Source organism: Prunus persica, chromosome G7 (genome assembly GCF_000346465.2).
Source record: "Prunus persica cultivar Lovell chromosome G7, Prunus_persica_NCBIv2, whole genome shotgun sequence".
Taxonomy (NCBI): Eukaryota; Viridiplantae; Streptophyta; class Magnoliopsida; order Rosales; family Rosaceae; genus Prunus; species Prunus persica.
Genome location: NC_034015.1, coordinates 162,717 through 178,796, shown reverse-complemented (window position 1 = coordinate 178,796; position 16,080 = coordinate 162,717).

Here is a 16,080-nt window from a genome sequence, read left to right as displayed (position 1 = left end):
GAAGATATATGGATTGAATGATGCTTATGTAATTGGCAGTGTATGACATTAATTTTGTAATATATTGTAATGCGATTTCTTCACTTTCTACGTTCAAATAAAACACGACGTTATTGTGAATCAGTTATTCAGCATATTTACCGACGTCTTAAAGCAACGTAACAATGAAGAACCACGACACTATTGTGAAGCAATTATTCAGGATATCACGTCGGTGAAGGATTAAGAACCGCCATGTAATTCAGAATAACACGACTCCAATCCCATAATACCGACGTCTAAAAAACGAGATATATAATCTGAACGTTAAAAAATACGACGTCATCATACATTTTCCACGTCGCAAGTTCTTTTATAAACGAAGAGGAACGAAATGAATTCCGACGGAAATTCATTATAACCGCCGTCTAATAACAATTAAACGACGTTATTTGTAATACGGCTCTCATCATAATCTACGCCGTCTATATGTTCTGTAATACGGCTCTCATTTATTTGGAACCGACGTTGTTTAGAAGTTCAACGTCGTCTATATTATTTAGTGCGTCGTGAGTAATGAATACATATAAATATAACGTCGACTATATAAATGTATACGTCGTAAATAATGACACTAACAACTATTTCCACGTCATATTTTTTAGAAAAATCGAAGTGGAAAATTTATTTCACGACGGTTTTTTGTAAATAAGAGACGTAGTAGATATCAATAACGTCGTCTTCTCATGTATTTAAAGACGTCATATTTTTTCTTGTCGTGTAAATTATATTTAACGGCGTAGTATTTTAGTTGTCGTCGTTGTATGTATATCTTGCGGCCTTGTTCTTTTAATATGTGTCATATTTTTCCTTTTTAACGACGGTGATTTTTTTGAGTTGGTCGTCTATTCTCATCCTCGACTATTTTCTAGAACTTTAGCAGACTAAACACGTCTGTTTTTATTTTTTTCCGACGTTGTTTTATTTAACAACGTCTAATATTTATCGTCGTTGTTTGTTTCTGAAAATAGGACGTATAAATTTTGTAATACGACTCTCATATATTTGTAACCGACGTTGTTTAGTTTTTCAACGTCTACTCTATAAACATATACGTCGTAAATAATGACACTGACAACTATTTCCACGTCATCTTTTATCGAAAAATCGAAGTGAAAAATTAATTTTACGACGGTTGTTTTTATATATGCGACGTAGTAGGTATCAATAACGTCGTCTTCTAATGTATTTAAAGACGTCATATTTTTTATTGTCGTGAAAATTATATTTAACGTCGTCGTATTTGTATTTTCGTCGTTGTATGTCTATCTTGCGGCCTTGTTCTGTGTCATATTTGACGTCGTTTTGTATTTGTTGATGACGTTGTATATTTTAACAACGACGGTTATTTAGCGTCGTGGTTTATGAGGGAAAAGATGACGGTGGATTCCACGACCATTGAAAAACCCAATACACGACGGTGATTTACCGTCGTCTTTTTGCTTTTTTGTAGTAGTGAATGCTAATATCTATCTTGATCCACTCCTATGCTCCTGCATCAGACTCCCATGGTTGGAAAGAATTCGTCTTCGAATTCAAGCCTTTGATTGAGGAAAATCCAAATAGAATCTTCAATTGCTTCATATTAATTCTGGATCTTTTAGCATCCAATTGAAACCTTCCTTTCCAAATAAAAAGATATTTGGAATATTTCATGCTTCTTAGCTTCTTCTTACTCCCTCTAACAATGCAAATGTTTCTCTCTAGAATCTTCAACTGATTGAAAAAATCAACCAGAGTTTTGGCATCCTTCCAAGTGAAAATATTAATGCCCATAAAATCAATAATATCTTCTAAAGTTTTCTCAATTCTCATCTCTTCAATATTCTGGTCAATAAATTGCTTATCAAAATTGCTTTGAACACCCAAACAATTTTCATTGCAATTTTCACAATTGCAAGGATCAAATAATGGAGGTAAATCCAAATTTAATAACTTTGATGAATAACAAGATGCACCAAAATTATCAAATTCATTTATACCTTCAAAGACACAATGAGAATAATCGTGCCCCTCTTCACTTGACTCACACAGCGGAGCGCAATAATGAAAAGGGCTATCTCCCTCGTACTCCCGTCGAGACTCCCACGGCTTAGAGTGTCGATGCGAGCTACTCGGTTCAGATAAGGGTTCACACATCCCTCCCCGTCAGAACTTTTACCTATATGGGTTCGAGCTTCAATGCGAGCAATGCGTTCCGTAAGTTGCCGTAGCATCCTCCTAATTTCCTCCATGTCGTTGTAGTTATTAACACGACCCTCAATCCAAAAACCTCCCCGATAAAGCAGATCTTGAGCCATAGCTCTGATACCAATTAATGGGGATCGGGATCCGGACACAGGTCACAAACCACATACACGAGCACCGAAATCTAGGGCTAGTGCAAACTCACATATATCGTAGCAAATCCATGCCACAAAGAAACTATTTTATTAATCATCAACATATATTCCCTAAAACTATTACATTAGCCTTATTTATAGGCTTTACAATACTTGGGCACCAAGGCTACTTGGTCCAAAAGTAAACTAATTAATTTATAAAATCATACATAAATAATAAAAGATATTCCAAAACTACCTAAATAAGAAAATAACAATATATCATGAAATAACTAATTAAATGCTAATATCTATCTTGATCCACTCCTATGCTCCTGCATCATAAGCGGTCTCAAGTTCAAACCCCATGACATCTTGATAGTGTGTGTATGAGAGAAACTCTCATCCTCTCTTAGACTATTACTTCTATTTATATTTTATTAAAAAAAATAAAATAAAAAAGCTAAAAGGCACTAGCTTCATCCTCACCCTCATCTTCTTAATCATCAAGATGGTATGCTTGTGAACACTGTGAACCTACAACCATAAGAGCATTTCCACTCATTTTTCATAGCAAAGGGAAAACAGAGGCAGATGCTAGCCCTTGCAAAAGACAAGTTTTGTTTCCACCCATTTACATGACAAAAGGCAACTACTATTCACTTTAATTTATTTTTATTTTTGACTTTTTATCACAAATGGGTCCATCAAGTTTACAAAATTATCACGAATGGTCCTTGAAGTTTTTTTGTGACACTAACAGTCCTTAATGTTTGGGTTTTTTTAATCACAAATGGTCCCTGCCGTTATAAATTCTGTTAAGTGTGACGTGAAAAATAAGTGGAGCCCACCTGTCCAATTACATTGTGACATGTGGATAAAAAATAATTAAATATTTTTTTAATGAAAATTCTTTTTTTTTTAATGCAACTTTTCATCCCCCCTCCTTATTACTCCGTCTCTCTCCCCCTTTGCCCTCGCTCTCCACCCTTTGCTCTCCATCTCTGCTCGCAACCTGCAACTCATGCCCCAATGAATCTCTTTCTTGCAACCCACCTATTCATGTTCACTGGTTTTCATGAGGGTGCAGTGGTGCTTCAGGATGAGGTTCAGATGGCGTTTGAGACTGAGGACTCTTCTAGGATCAGCTGGTTCATGGGTACCATTGCTTCTCTTCAAGTTTCTAACCCAATTCGCTGGCCCAATTCCCCTTGGAGACTTCTACAGGTATTGTATTGTTCTGTGATTTGGTGCTCAAATTGTACTTCGTTTTTAGAATTTTGTTGTCTGTTTTTTTTTTCCCTGAGCTTGTGTTCATGGGGCTGTTCTTGCATGTTGTCTTGTTTGGTTTGTTGGTAGGGACTAGGGAGAGAACAATCAGATTTCTCCTCCCACATATCATGTCATGTCTTGCATCTTTTGCCTTGTATCAGTTTGTGAAAATTCTTGAATCCGAGGTCTCGAGATTTTGGCTCTTCTCATTTGGTTAGATGTGCTGAAATATTTTTGAGTGAATCAGAGTGTTTTTAGCTTTTTGACCCATTTGCAAGGCTAAGACAAAAATGATTTACAACATGCCAAATTCACAGTTTTTCATCTCCCTATCTTATTTTGGCGAATTGTTGCAGTTCTTGCTTCCTTTATGTTCGTTGGCCACCATCTTTGTGTGATAGGGCTGTGAGAAGAGATTCATTGGGCATGGAGAGCAACTGTATATCTTATATTTTTTCTTGCAGGTGGCAGTGGGAAAGAAAAAAAAACAGAGGGAGAAGGAGAGGACAGGGAGAAGAGATGGAGAGCAAAGGGTGTAGAGCTAGGGCAGAGGAGGGGGGGAAGAGACAGAGTAATAAGGAAGGGGGATGAAAAGTTGCACAACAAAAAAAAATAGAATTTTCATTAAAAAAATTAAAATTTTTTTTTTTATCCACATGTCACAATGTAATTGGACAAATGGGCTCCACTTATTTTCCACGTCACACTTAACAAAATTTATAATGGCAGGGACCATCTGTGATAAAATACACAAATGTTAAGGACTATTAGTGTCACAAAAAAACCTCAATGACCATTCATGATAATTTCACAAACGTGAAGGACCATTTGTGATAAAAAGCCTTTATTTTTTATACTTAAACTATTAATTTGGATTAGATTTTCGGTTGTCACATGTCACTATTTACTATAAAATTCACATATCATATTTCGGATAAGATTTTCGATTGTCATGTGTCCATATTTATTATAAAATTCACATCTCATATTTCAGATAAGATTTTCGGATAATATTTTCAATTGTCATGTGTCCATAATTATTATAAAATTCACATATTAGATTTCGAATAAGATTTTCAGTTGCTACAATTGTGTCACGTGTCATCTCTATCTTCTAAATCTCTCTATAAACCACAACCTCAACTCAGACCTCTCACACCATATCCTCTCTATCATTTCATTTCTTATATTTTAGAAAACACATTCCACTCTCAATGTCTTACACGAGAAGGTTGTTGGAGAGGGCAGAGCGGGAAAATGAAGAAAGAATGCACAATCGTGCTAAAGAAGAAAGGGAGTGGGAAGAAGATGATGATCAAGTTTCCATGCCAGTGGGTATGCTCGATCAATCAAGCCAACACCACCGTGGTTCACAACTCGGTTGTGGCCTGAACTTGGACATACGTAAGCACTCTCGAGGTAAGAATCTCTTGGAAGATTACTTTATCCTAAATTCGTTACTCTAGTTTTGATTTTTGAGGACAATATAAAATGCAGCCCCATTTGTTCAATAAAATCATGCATGATGTTTGCAATTACGACGCATACTTCGTTCAGAAGTACGATGTTACTGGGATTTTGGGTTTTCTTCAAGAGCAAAAATTTACAACTTCTTTACGGATATTGCGTTTGGCGCATCTGCAGACTAGGTGGATGAGGTGGATAAGATTGCTAAGATGAGGAAATTCACTATTCTAGAGAGCTTGGTCAGATTCTGTGATGTAATCGAAACTATCTACACGAGGGATTACCTCCACAACCTACGTTTAGGAACCTCCAAAGGCTTCTTCAAAAAGCCAAGGCTCGAGGTTTCCCATGCATGATTGGAAGCATCGACTATGTGCACTGGCAGTGGAAAAATTGCCCAATTGCCTTGCAAAGGAGATTACGAGAATATGAAGGGCCAAAAAAATATCATTTTGAAAGCTGTTTCATTATTCGATACTGGGTTTGGCATGCCTTTTTCGAAGTTAAAGGATCTCAAAATGACCTTAACGTGCTCGGTCAATCCTCGATGTTCAATGATGTGTTGAGAGGTCAAGCCCCTCAGATCACGTATGAAATCAACAATACCATATACTCGGGAGGGTACCACTTAGCAAATGGAATTTACCCGAGGTGGACGACATTCATTAAAACAATTCTACAACCGCATTCGGAGAAGGAAAAATATTTTGCTATTTATCAAGAAGGTTATAGAAAAGATGTGAAAATGTGTTTTGGTATCCTCCAAGCTCGGTGGGCAATCATTATGGGGGCTGCTCACATGTTTGATGAAGAGCTGCTTTGGAGCATTATGGGCACTGAGAGACAATCATGGTCATTGAACTCAAGTTTAATGCTTAGTTTGTGTTTTGTTTTGTTTTGAATTATGCTTTGTTTGTGTTTTATTTTGAATTATGCTTTCTTTGTGTTTTGTAATGAATTATGCTTTGTTTTGATGTATGCAATGTTTTACATAAATAGCTATATTATTGAATGCTTTCTTTATTCAATAAAAGACAAGCAATACAACAAATTAATAAATGGCAACTCTATCAATACAACATAATGGTTTTCATCATTTAACCAATCAGTGTTGCTAGGAACACCGTCACAGAAAAATATTTTTCTCATAACATCTCTTTGTTCGAGCTTCCAAAATGACTTTGTTTCAGGGGATATATGGCTCGTATCCACGGCCATGGTTTCCCGATCCTTCTTGGTCATGTCTTGTTTGTGCACGTACTCCCTTTCTCTTGCAAATGCTTCATCTCTTGCCCTTGTCAGCCATATCTTTTTTCATGTCTCTCTTAATTCTCAGTGTGCCATTGATAGCAATTTGCTCTAAAATTTTTGCACAATCACTGGTCGAAGTGCTCATTCTCTTGGTCTTTGCCGCCTTTCTCTTAATAGGCCTCAGTTCCCTTTGGATTGGTGAGTCTTGATTCATCGAGAAGTCCAATGACGAATCCAATACTAATGAATCGTGGAGCGGAGTCTCATTCAACACAACGGTCGGACTCGTGAGAATAATTTTGAATCTCAAACAATTTTTCACAACCTCCCAACATTGGTGATTGTTGAAAGAATTTTTGCCTTGGCCAATGGTATCGAACCACATTTATTGACACGACCTGACCCAAATTCCACTTTGAAATCTGAGCCGAATCCTATGCGTGTCCAACACTTAGAGGGTGTGGGGCACAAATGACCTATTTGCCCTTTTGCTCAAAATACAATTTGTCTCAAGTTTGACTTTTGCCGAAAATTCGGCAGCCTCCCCTATAAATTGAAAATTTCTCAAAAATTTCCACTTCTAAAACAAGCATATATGTTTATATATAACCCAACTGCCAGCATGCATTAATTTATTTCCAATAAAATCAAGCATCATATCACTTTGGCCTCATGCCTCAACAAATCAAATAAATTATCCTTCTAATAAAATTCATCTCAATTTCTTAGAAAATCCTCGGAACAACATTGAATTTATAATAACTTAGCTAGACTACCTTGAGTTACTTGCCCTCGTGGATGCACGTAGAACCCTAGGGTGCCTACATATCCTTAAAAAGGGATCAAGCCACACGTAATTCTCGTATTTCATCTCAGCTTCCTGCTCCAAGCTTCCTGACATTACTTACTTGGCAATATATAATTAAATGAGTGAATAAAAGCATTTAGATTCAGGTAATCACACTTGGAAAGCCATAACTATCCATTTTCTCGTGACACCATTGGTGACACGTCCTGCCCTGTAATCCTCGCTGGACTCAGGAGACATCTGGTCTACCTGATCCGCAATCCTCGCTCCCACGGTCCTGATATCTCTAAGACTCGTAGGGCAAATATGCTAGAAAAACTTAAGCTATTTAATACTATATAAAATAATTCAAGATAAAGATAAATAAACATAATAAAATAAAAAAAGTTAAAGATTTATAAGCTCCGAAGGCCCTTACATCGAACCAACGTAAGGTTCATAAATAAATAAATATATATTTGCCTTTCTCTTGTGAAATAAATGTATTGATTAAGAAAATGATAGTAACCGTATAAAATTCCTCAATTTTAATTTAAAAGCGTCTTAAAGCTTAAATCCTCTCCACCTAAGCCTACCCCCATTTCTGATCTGTCAATTCCTTTAATACCATCAATTCCATCCTCGCAGGATTCGGAAACACAAAGTTAACCGAGCCGCATTCCTCGCAGGTCTCAGAGATAATACTTCAATCTGAGCCGCAATCCTCACAGGTCCCGGAGACACCAAGTCCATCCGAGCCTCATTCCTCGCAGGTCTTAGAGATAACACTTCAATCTGAGCCGCAATCCTCGCAGATCCCTAAGACATCAAGTCCATCCGAGCAGCATTCCTCGCAGGTCTAAGCTGCAATCCTCGCAAGTCCCGAAGACACCAAGTCCATCCGAGTCGTATTCCTCGCAGGTCTCAGAGATAACACTTCAATCTGAGCCGCAATCCTCGCAGGTCCCGGAGACACCAAATCCATCCGAGCCGCATTCCTCGCAGGTCTAAGATATAACACTTCAATATGAACCGCAATCCTCGCAGGTCCCGGAGACATCAAATCCATCCGAGCCGCATTCCTCGCAGGTCTAAGAGATAACACTTCAATATGAACCGCAATCCTCGCAGGTCCCGGAGACACCAAGTCCATCCAAGTCGCATTTTCTTGCACCACACGATTCGGGTGTCCCCGAAACACGTGGGCCAGTGTTCATAAAAGATAAACTGTCTCAAAGTAACTAGGAGGTACCCTCATGGTGGGTTTGAAAACCATAACCCGTATTTTATATCAACTTCCAATAAATTGGTTTTTACTAAACTTAGAATATATACATAGATATATGCCATAATCTGATAATAGCCAAAGGCTATGACTCATCCTTTTCAACTACTGGATATACATATATTAAACATTTAGCTAGTATGTTGGCCATATCGATCTCTGATTAACATACTGTTCAAATATTATATTAATAATCATACGACATGATTAACCATATGAATATATAAATAGGTGATAAATAAACAGATAATTAAATACTCATCCCGAATTCACATAAAATCATAAAATTAAGACCATAAATAAACCAATTGAACACTCGCACGCACATGAACTTTCTAAAGCTTACATATTCTAAGGGGCTCATCTTCATTATTTAATCCAAAATCATGGCCCTGGGCTCCTAAAGGTGCTGTCATTGAATTTAAGGTCATTCTCAAGCCTATGTAAGCTTTTCCGCTGATTAGAAAGGTCTAGAAGTGCCTCGGGACTCAAAAAGCGATAAGTCCCAAAAAGTCAACCCAGGACCCCGTGGGTCCAAAACCTCAAAATCCTGATCCGAGAGTTCCTAAAGGTTCTAACATGCCTAGGACATATGTCCCGAGAGTCTGGTCTCGATCGGACGGTCGGATTACTCACGATCGCACGATCAGACGGTTACTGTAAACTTAGCCCTAGGATTGGCTTTTTCGGAGTATCCGGGATTCCGATTCACTATCCATTGAATCCTACACAATCCCGGAATTACCTAGATCAACATAAAAGAAATTGACTGCAACCCAACAGTTCAAACGTATCAAACCCGAAAATCACACAATCTGCAAGATCCGATCGGGTTTCAAACGTTGTCCGAATTGAGATCTGCGAATTTCTATGCACTCGTGACAACACGAGGGTCATTATAGGACTGAAAGCGACCTCACTATGCTGCCCACGCACCACCATACGTGCTAGCAGCGCGTAGGTGGCTTGATCAAACTCCTGCAGAAAACTTCACAATTGGAATCCCAACCTCCTACCCTACATAAGACACCGTATTTGGAACCACTTTTGTTCTTGGACCTGCCCCAAAAAGTGGACGAAAGTGGCCGGAATAGAAGGCCAAAAACTAACAACTTTATCCTCCAAAACTCAGAAATTTCTCCTATCCAACAAATCAGCAGCTAGACCATCTCGAGAGGTTGAGAAAGCATACCTGGATAGCAAAATTTGGCCATCGAAAACACCAGAACGAGTTTCCTAAAAATTTGTCAAAAACTATCCAAAACAGCTCAGATTTCATCAGTTTTCGGCCAGCACCGGTGGTTCCAACTGCTGAGGTTGGTTGGGTTAGGAAAAGGAAGGTGGCCGGGTTGTTTTGGGACCGGTGCCACCCAAAATGGTGGCGTGTGGTGGCGGTGGAGATAGAAAAACTGTCGTTGCTATTGCAAAGAGGGGGGAGTGGCTGTTCGTGCGACGGGAGCTAGAGAGAGAGAGAGAGAGAGAAGAAAGTCAATTTTTTTAAATAAAAAAAAATCTGACATGACAAATTACCATTTTGCCCCTCAACGTAATTTGATCATATTTTCTTCGTTATAACTCCGATTTGAGCCTACTACGTGTCTACGGACTCGTTTCATTGCGCCCCACGCAACGGTACAAGCAGAAATTTCAAATTCCTTCCCGGTCAAAAGTCAATTTTGATTCTTAATAAAATATTCCAAGGGTATTTTAGTCTTTTTCTTGAATAATTTAATAATTAAAAATTAATTAAGTACCGGGTTGTTACATTTATGCTTGCAGAATCTATAATAATGAAAACAAATTGGAAATGCAAGAAAATATCAAAAAATATGATATAAAGTTTAATAAAACGGCAATTACAAATAATTTACCTCATTGCGAAGATTTTGCCACTTCGAACGTTGTCCATCGCTTTTGCCAATGCATCTCTCCATTTCCCTAACTACTTATTCAAAAATTTCCACCTACTAGCCAATGTCATTTTCGTACGAACTGAATTTGATCTTTCATAAAATTAGGCATGAATTTTTCTCCACAAATGAGAGAACTTCATCTTATTGCCCTTGGTCTGGCAATGGCCAACTTGGACCTAACACTCACACAACAAAACATCTTCCATAGTTGTGCACGACCTTCCAGCTTTGATGGAAAAGGCCATTTGTATTTTTAAATAAATGAAATTTTGTAGTAGAAAATTTGATGTGGAAAGTGAATAATATTGGAAGGAGACGAATTTTTATGAAATTTGGTGTGAAAAATGAATAATATTGGTAGGTATTTATAATAATAAAAAATCTTAATTTTTTGATATTTTTAACAAAAAATTTCAAATTGTTTTTACACAACAAATTGGCACCCGGTTGATTGGAGCAGAAAGGAAGCGCCACATGGCTTTTATTCGTTGCGGGAATTTTTGAATCTTCATGTGCCAAAGGTAAAAAAATTCAAAATCGTGCTCTGACGTCACCAATCCTCAAGTAGGAGAACGGGTTGGATTTTCCTTGGGCCTTGCTCGGGCTGCTGGAGCGCGCTAGAAACTTCTTCGCGGGCCTAGGCCCCCTCTTGCCCGGGCTTGCCCTGCGCGGTGGAAATGCTCTAAATCTTCTCCTCTCAACAAATCTTGTGACACCTAATATGTTATTCTATTTAATAATTGTGTTTCATGATGCCAATTGTAAATTGATGGTTTTACCAAGGTTAATGTTTTTAATTGTTTATGATTAATAAGTGTTTCTTTAAATTTTTTTATACAAGCGATATTGGATAGGAACAGACCATACCTATGACTAACCTAGGCCGATCCCACTCGAGTCCACCACCTACCCCATTTTGAAATCTTGGGTCCGTCCTTGATATGGAAGTTAAGGGGAATTGATGATCCACTTGGCGTTAGGGCGACAACCCTTGGGAGTCGCTGAAGATATCCTAGAATTATGTGAGTAAAGGTTTGATTGTTGGGCGTGATGCCGAAACAAAGAGGCGGAGTATGGAAGTAAGGGAGATGAGAGGCCAGCTGTGAGTAGGGGTGGCCATTTCCGACGCGAACTAATTAACGACTTGAAACCCACACACAAAATTACGTTTTTGTAGCATCAATTTTATTACCGAATCAAGTAGCGACATAGGGGTTGAGGAAATTCAAGTTAGCGCCTAAGTCGATAAAAATATAGATAGGGAGAGATTCGATGGAACACCACTGGATCTGTCAATGGACTTCTCAATCCGATAATCCGATTACAATATGAATCCGGTAATCTGATGATAAATGGATAAATATATGGATTATAGTAGATCTGATAAGATAATAATCTGATCCGACTTAGTATGAAGTATAATTTAGTTCTTCTATGCTTTATATTAATATTCTATATGTGTAAATTAGTAATTTTAGTTTTATATGAACTAAATACACTTAAAACTATTTTTATGTTAAAATATCAAAATTTGATATAAAAAGTAGATAAATACAATAAAAGAACGAGGCTACTAATGAAATTTTGATTTTTTTGTACATCTAAAAATAAATCCGATAATAATCCGATTTGATCCAAATCCTATGCGTAACGGATATCAATTGATAGGTGCAATCCGATAGTCTGAATACAATCTAAATCTAATAATCACATTACATCGTTGATGTTTGTGATTGCCCGTTAGTGCATTGATTACAATTGGGTGGGTGTCTCCATTTGTGTCCCCTATGTTTATTGGTGCATCAGGATCCGAATATAGAGAGTCAAATGACTCAATTAGGAGGATCTGGGGCTTAGCACATCGATCCCTTGGCTGGTATTGTTCCTTACAATGGAAACAAATCCCTTTGGTACAACATTCTTAAAGATCAAGCTAAGAAAGACGATAAATTAGAGGGGTGGTGGTAGGTGGGTTATGTTTCGAGGAGGAAGTGGATTGGGGGGGTCATGTTGACCAGTTAGGCCATGTTTAGTAGGCTGGACTGAACTAGATGTATTCAATTAAAATGGACATGAGTCCAATTTGTTGTTTAATGTGCTTAATTTTATCACATACTGGATATTGAACCTTGGATCCAAGTATGACGATGGCTCTGGAACCTAACCTCAAGCGTGGGTTTACAACAAGCGCAAGCTCCTCTTCGTCTCCCATGCTCAGCCTCTACTACATCATATTTCTCTAGTTGCCTTCTTCTCTTTCTCTCTCCTCTCCTCTCTCTTCTCCTTTCTCTTTTCTCATGCCTCTCAATTTCTTCTCTCTCCTTTTTTCAGGAAGAGATTGATTTAGCTTTGATTTGCCTCAAACAATGTTAAGATTTCTATCTAAAACTTTGGTTTTTCGATTTTTATTGTTTTGATTTTATTCATTTGGCTTTGATTCAGCATGTCTTTCACAGCTTCTATGCCTAACCCGTCAAGCTCATCTCGGCAATCAAATCCATTTTTGTCTCCTTCTTCCCTTTGTTGGACAATGCTCTTGTTTCCCAGATCCTTGTGTTATTGGATTGATTACAAATTTAAAAAATTTATATATTTTTACTACAAATTAAAAAACTCTATTCTTGTTCTTGTTTCCTAGATCCTTGTGTTGTTGGGTATTGGTCTTGTTTCCCAGCTTGAGGTTCTTTGTTGGCTGCGCAAAATAAATAAATAAAATTGTCCTGCAAATCTTTGGGTACTGTTCTTTGTTGGGTATTGTTCTTTGATATTGCTTTTCTAGTTTTTCTTGGCAATTTTGGGGTTCTGTAGTTAGGATTTGGCATTGGATTTGGATGGAAATACTAATGGGTGTAAATTGAATAAATAAAATTTTGAAGTCAATTATAGTATGTTGTTTGGTGCAAAACTGAACATGGTTGGACTTAAGATCCAGGCCAATCCAAACCAGCCCAATTCAGTACCTAACAGTCAATCTTAACCAGTCCAAGCCAACATACCAAACGAGGCCTTAGTGCATGTGAAGTGGTTTGAAGTGAAACGGGTTTGGGTCTTGCTTTTGAGGTGTTAAAATGTAAGCCAATTCAATAGCACGAGCCAGAGTGGGCGATGTGAGGGGGGAGAACATCATCCTTGATTTCATCTCTTAATCCGTCAATAAAAGTACCTTTAGGCCTTATTTGGTACACCTCTCAGCCCTGGATTGGATTAGATTAGATTAAAATTAGGCCCATATTTGGTTAACTTACTTCTAGTTCTAAGTATGGAATACTAATGCAGGGCCTACTAAAAACACCTCTTTAGAAGGTGTTAGTGAATTCCTTGCAGAAGGAGGGGCTCAACAATCCTGTGCGTTCAGCCCTCTTCTTATGCTCATACTCAGCCGCTCAATTCAAGTCCATGTAATTATCATCATCTCCCTATGTCGAGTTCTTAATGGACAACGACTCCAGCCCTAAACACAACGCAGTGCCATCGAGCTCGGACCCAATCGCAGAGCAAATCCCATGGATCTGATTCGGTGCGAGGAATCGTGCTAGTGCCTACGATACCTAGGCAAATATGACATGGCGATGGAATGGAAGAACCAAAATTTAGGGGGGGGGGGGGGAGAGAGAGAGAGATGGTTTTGGGCAACTCTCGTTTCCTTGCAGAGAGCTAGTGGAGTCCATGAGCTTCATGGCTAGGGATTGGCCTTGTTGTTGATAGTTTGGGGGGATTGTGGCTTTGGGTTAAATAAAAAATAATTTTATATTTATAATTTTATTTAATTAATTAAATAAACATATTTTTATTCAAGTCCTAGTCCCAGTCCCAGTCCAGTATTATACCAAATGCAGGATAAGTCTTATTCAACTTAGTCCTAGCCAAGTCAATCCAGAATAGTTCTTAAGCATAGTCCATGCCAAGACAGTCCTGGTTAACAAACGAGGCCTTAAGGCCATCTCCAATCATAGGGCTAAATATAGTCCATGGCTAAAAATTTAGCCCTCCAAAATATTAATTTTTTAAAGAATAGTGTAGGGCTAAATTTTTCCATCTCTAGCCATGCATGGCTATATTTGAGGGCCTTTCATATTTTATTATTTTGAGAAAAACTATGGTATAACACTCATATATTCCACAACTATATATTGTTTAATTTAATTAAACTACGATTTAGAGACAATATTTTTTAATTTATATATATTTTTGAACAAAATGAATTTAAAACATTTAAAAAGGTTTTAAATGAATAAATAAAAAATAACTTTTCAATCAATGGTTCTGACCTCGAATTTAAAAACATTTAAAAAGGTTATTAAAAATAAAATAAAAAACCTAACGGCTAGCTGACATCATCAATGACGTCAACGCGCCTTTAATATTGGTTGTTGGATCTACAGTTGCACGAGATGTTTCGTGCTCTTGCCGACATGTGATACTTTCTTCTCTTGAAAAGCACATAAGACGGGCCTACAAAAAAATTTGGCCTAGTTTGAGGACTAAGGGTATGTTTGGCAGGCTGGACTAGCCTGGACAGTGTTAAATAACACTTTAAAACCCACGTTTGGTGAAAGAAGGACTAACATAAATGGGATTGTATAGTCCACTGGTGAAAAAATAACTGAACTCGCTCGTCCAATACTGCGAGGATGAAAAGCAGTTTGCAAAATAGTGAGCGTGCTATTTTGAAACATCGAGTCCGACCCACACAACGACCTCCATGGGTTGCTCCCGGTTGATGAGGATCCTCCCCGTTCATGTCAGGCAAGATGGCGGTGACTAGCTCGTTGAACTCGATGATGCCGTTTCCGTTGGCAACGAGGACGTGGAGCTAGTCGCCGGTGGGCTTGAGGTTGGGAAAGACCTCCATACCTGCCGATCCGAGTACAGAAATGCTTGTGTAAGAAAAGGGGTCGACTATTCCGCTGATTGTGATGATACCAATCCCTCATATCCCTTTTATGATTTTGAGAAGAAGGAATTACAAAAACAAAGCCAAGCAGGGACTTTACTATGGTTACTGGATTCGCAGGGTATGCTACCAGGAAGAAGAAAGGGATCAAAAAGATCCTAATTGTGTTTTGGTATTTTTTAATTTTAATTTTGTGGTGTGGTTTGTCAAAAGTTGTGGTGTGGGGTTAATTGGGTTTATTCTATTTTTCTCTTTGGAAATCTGGAAAGAATGACAGAGCCAGAAAGAGAGGAAGACAAATGGAAAAGAAAGGCAGAGCCATGGAGAGAGAGGAAGAGGGAAGAACGAGAGAATGGTTTTTTTATTTTTTATTTTTTAATAAAAAATTAATTTTTTAAAATAATTTTTATAAAAAAATTCACACATCAACCCTAATTAAATATCCCTAATTAAATTTAAATATTTTTTAAATCAAAATATTTCATTAAATTTAAATATTACAAGAATTATTTTTTAATCTGACACAACACCAAACGTATGTCAGTATTTAATTCAGCGTAAAAGTTGGTCATCGGTCCAGAGCTTTTCAAGATAGCTTCCACTTGACTGAAAGTCTGAAAGTGTCTGCCCAGAAGTAAGAGAAGGGAAGGATTGGATGGTGTAAGTAAGGGACAACGGAGGGAAGGAGACTATATGGAAGGGAGGGTGGTGCGGGCGGGGGAGGGTTGCTAGACTAGAGGCACAGTAGTCTAATCGGAGTTCTTCCACCATCGATTTTTGAAGGTCGATGTTGGGATTGTTGAGAGTGTAAGGTAGTGACAAGTTTCTGAATATCAGAGAGGTCCGTGTGG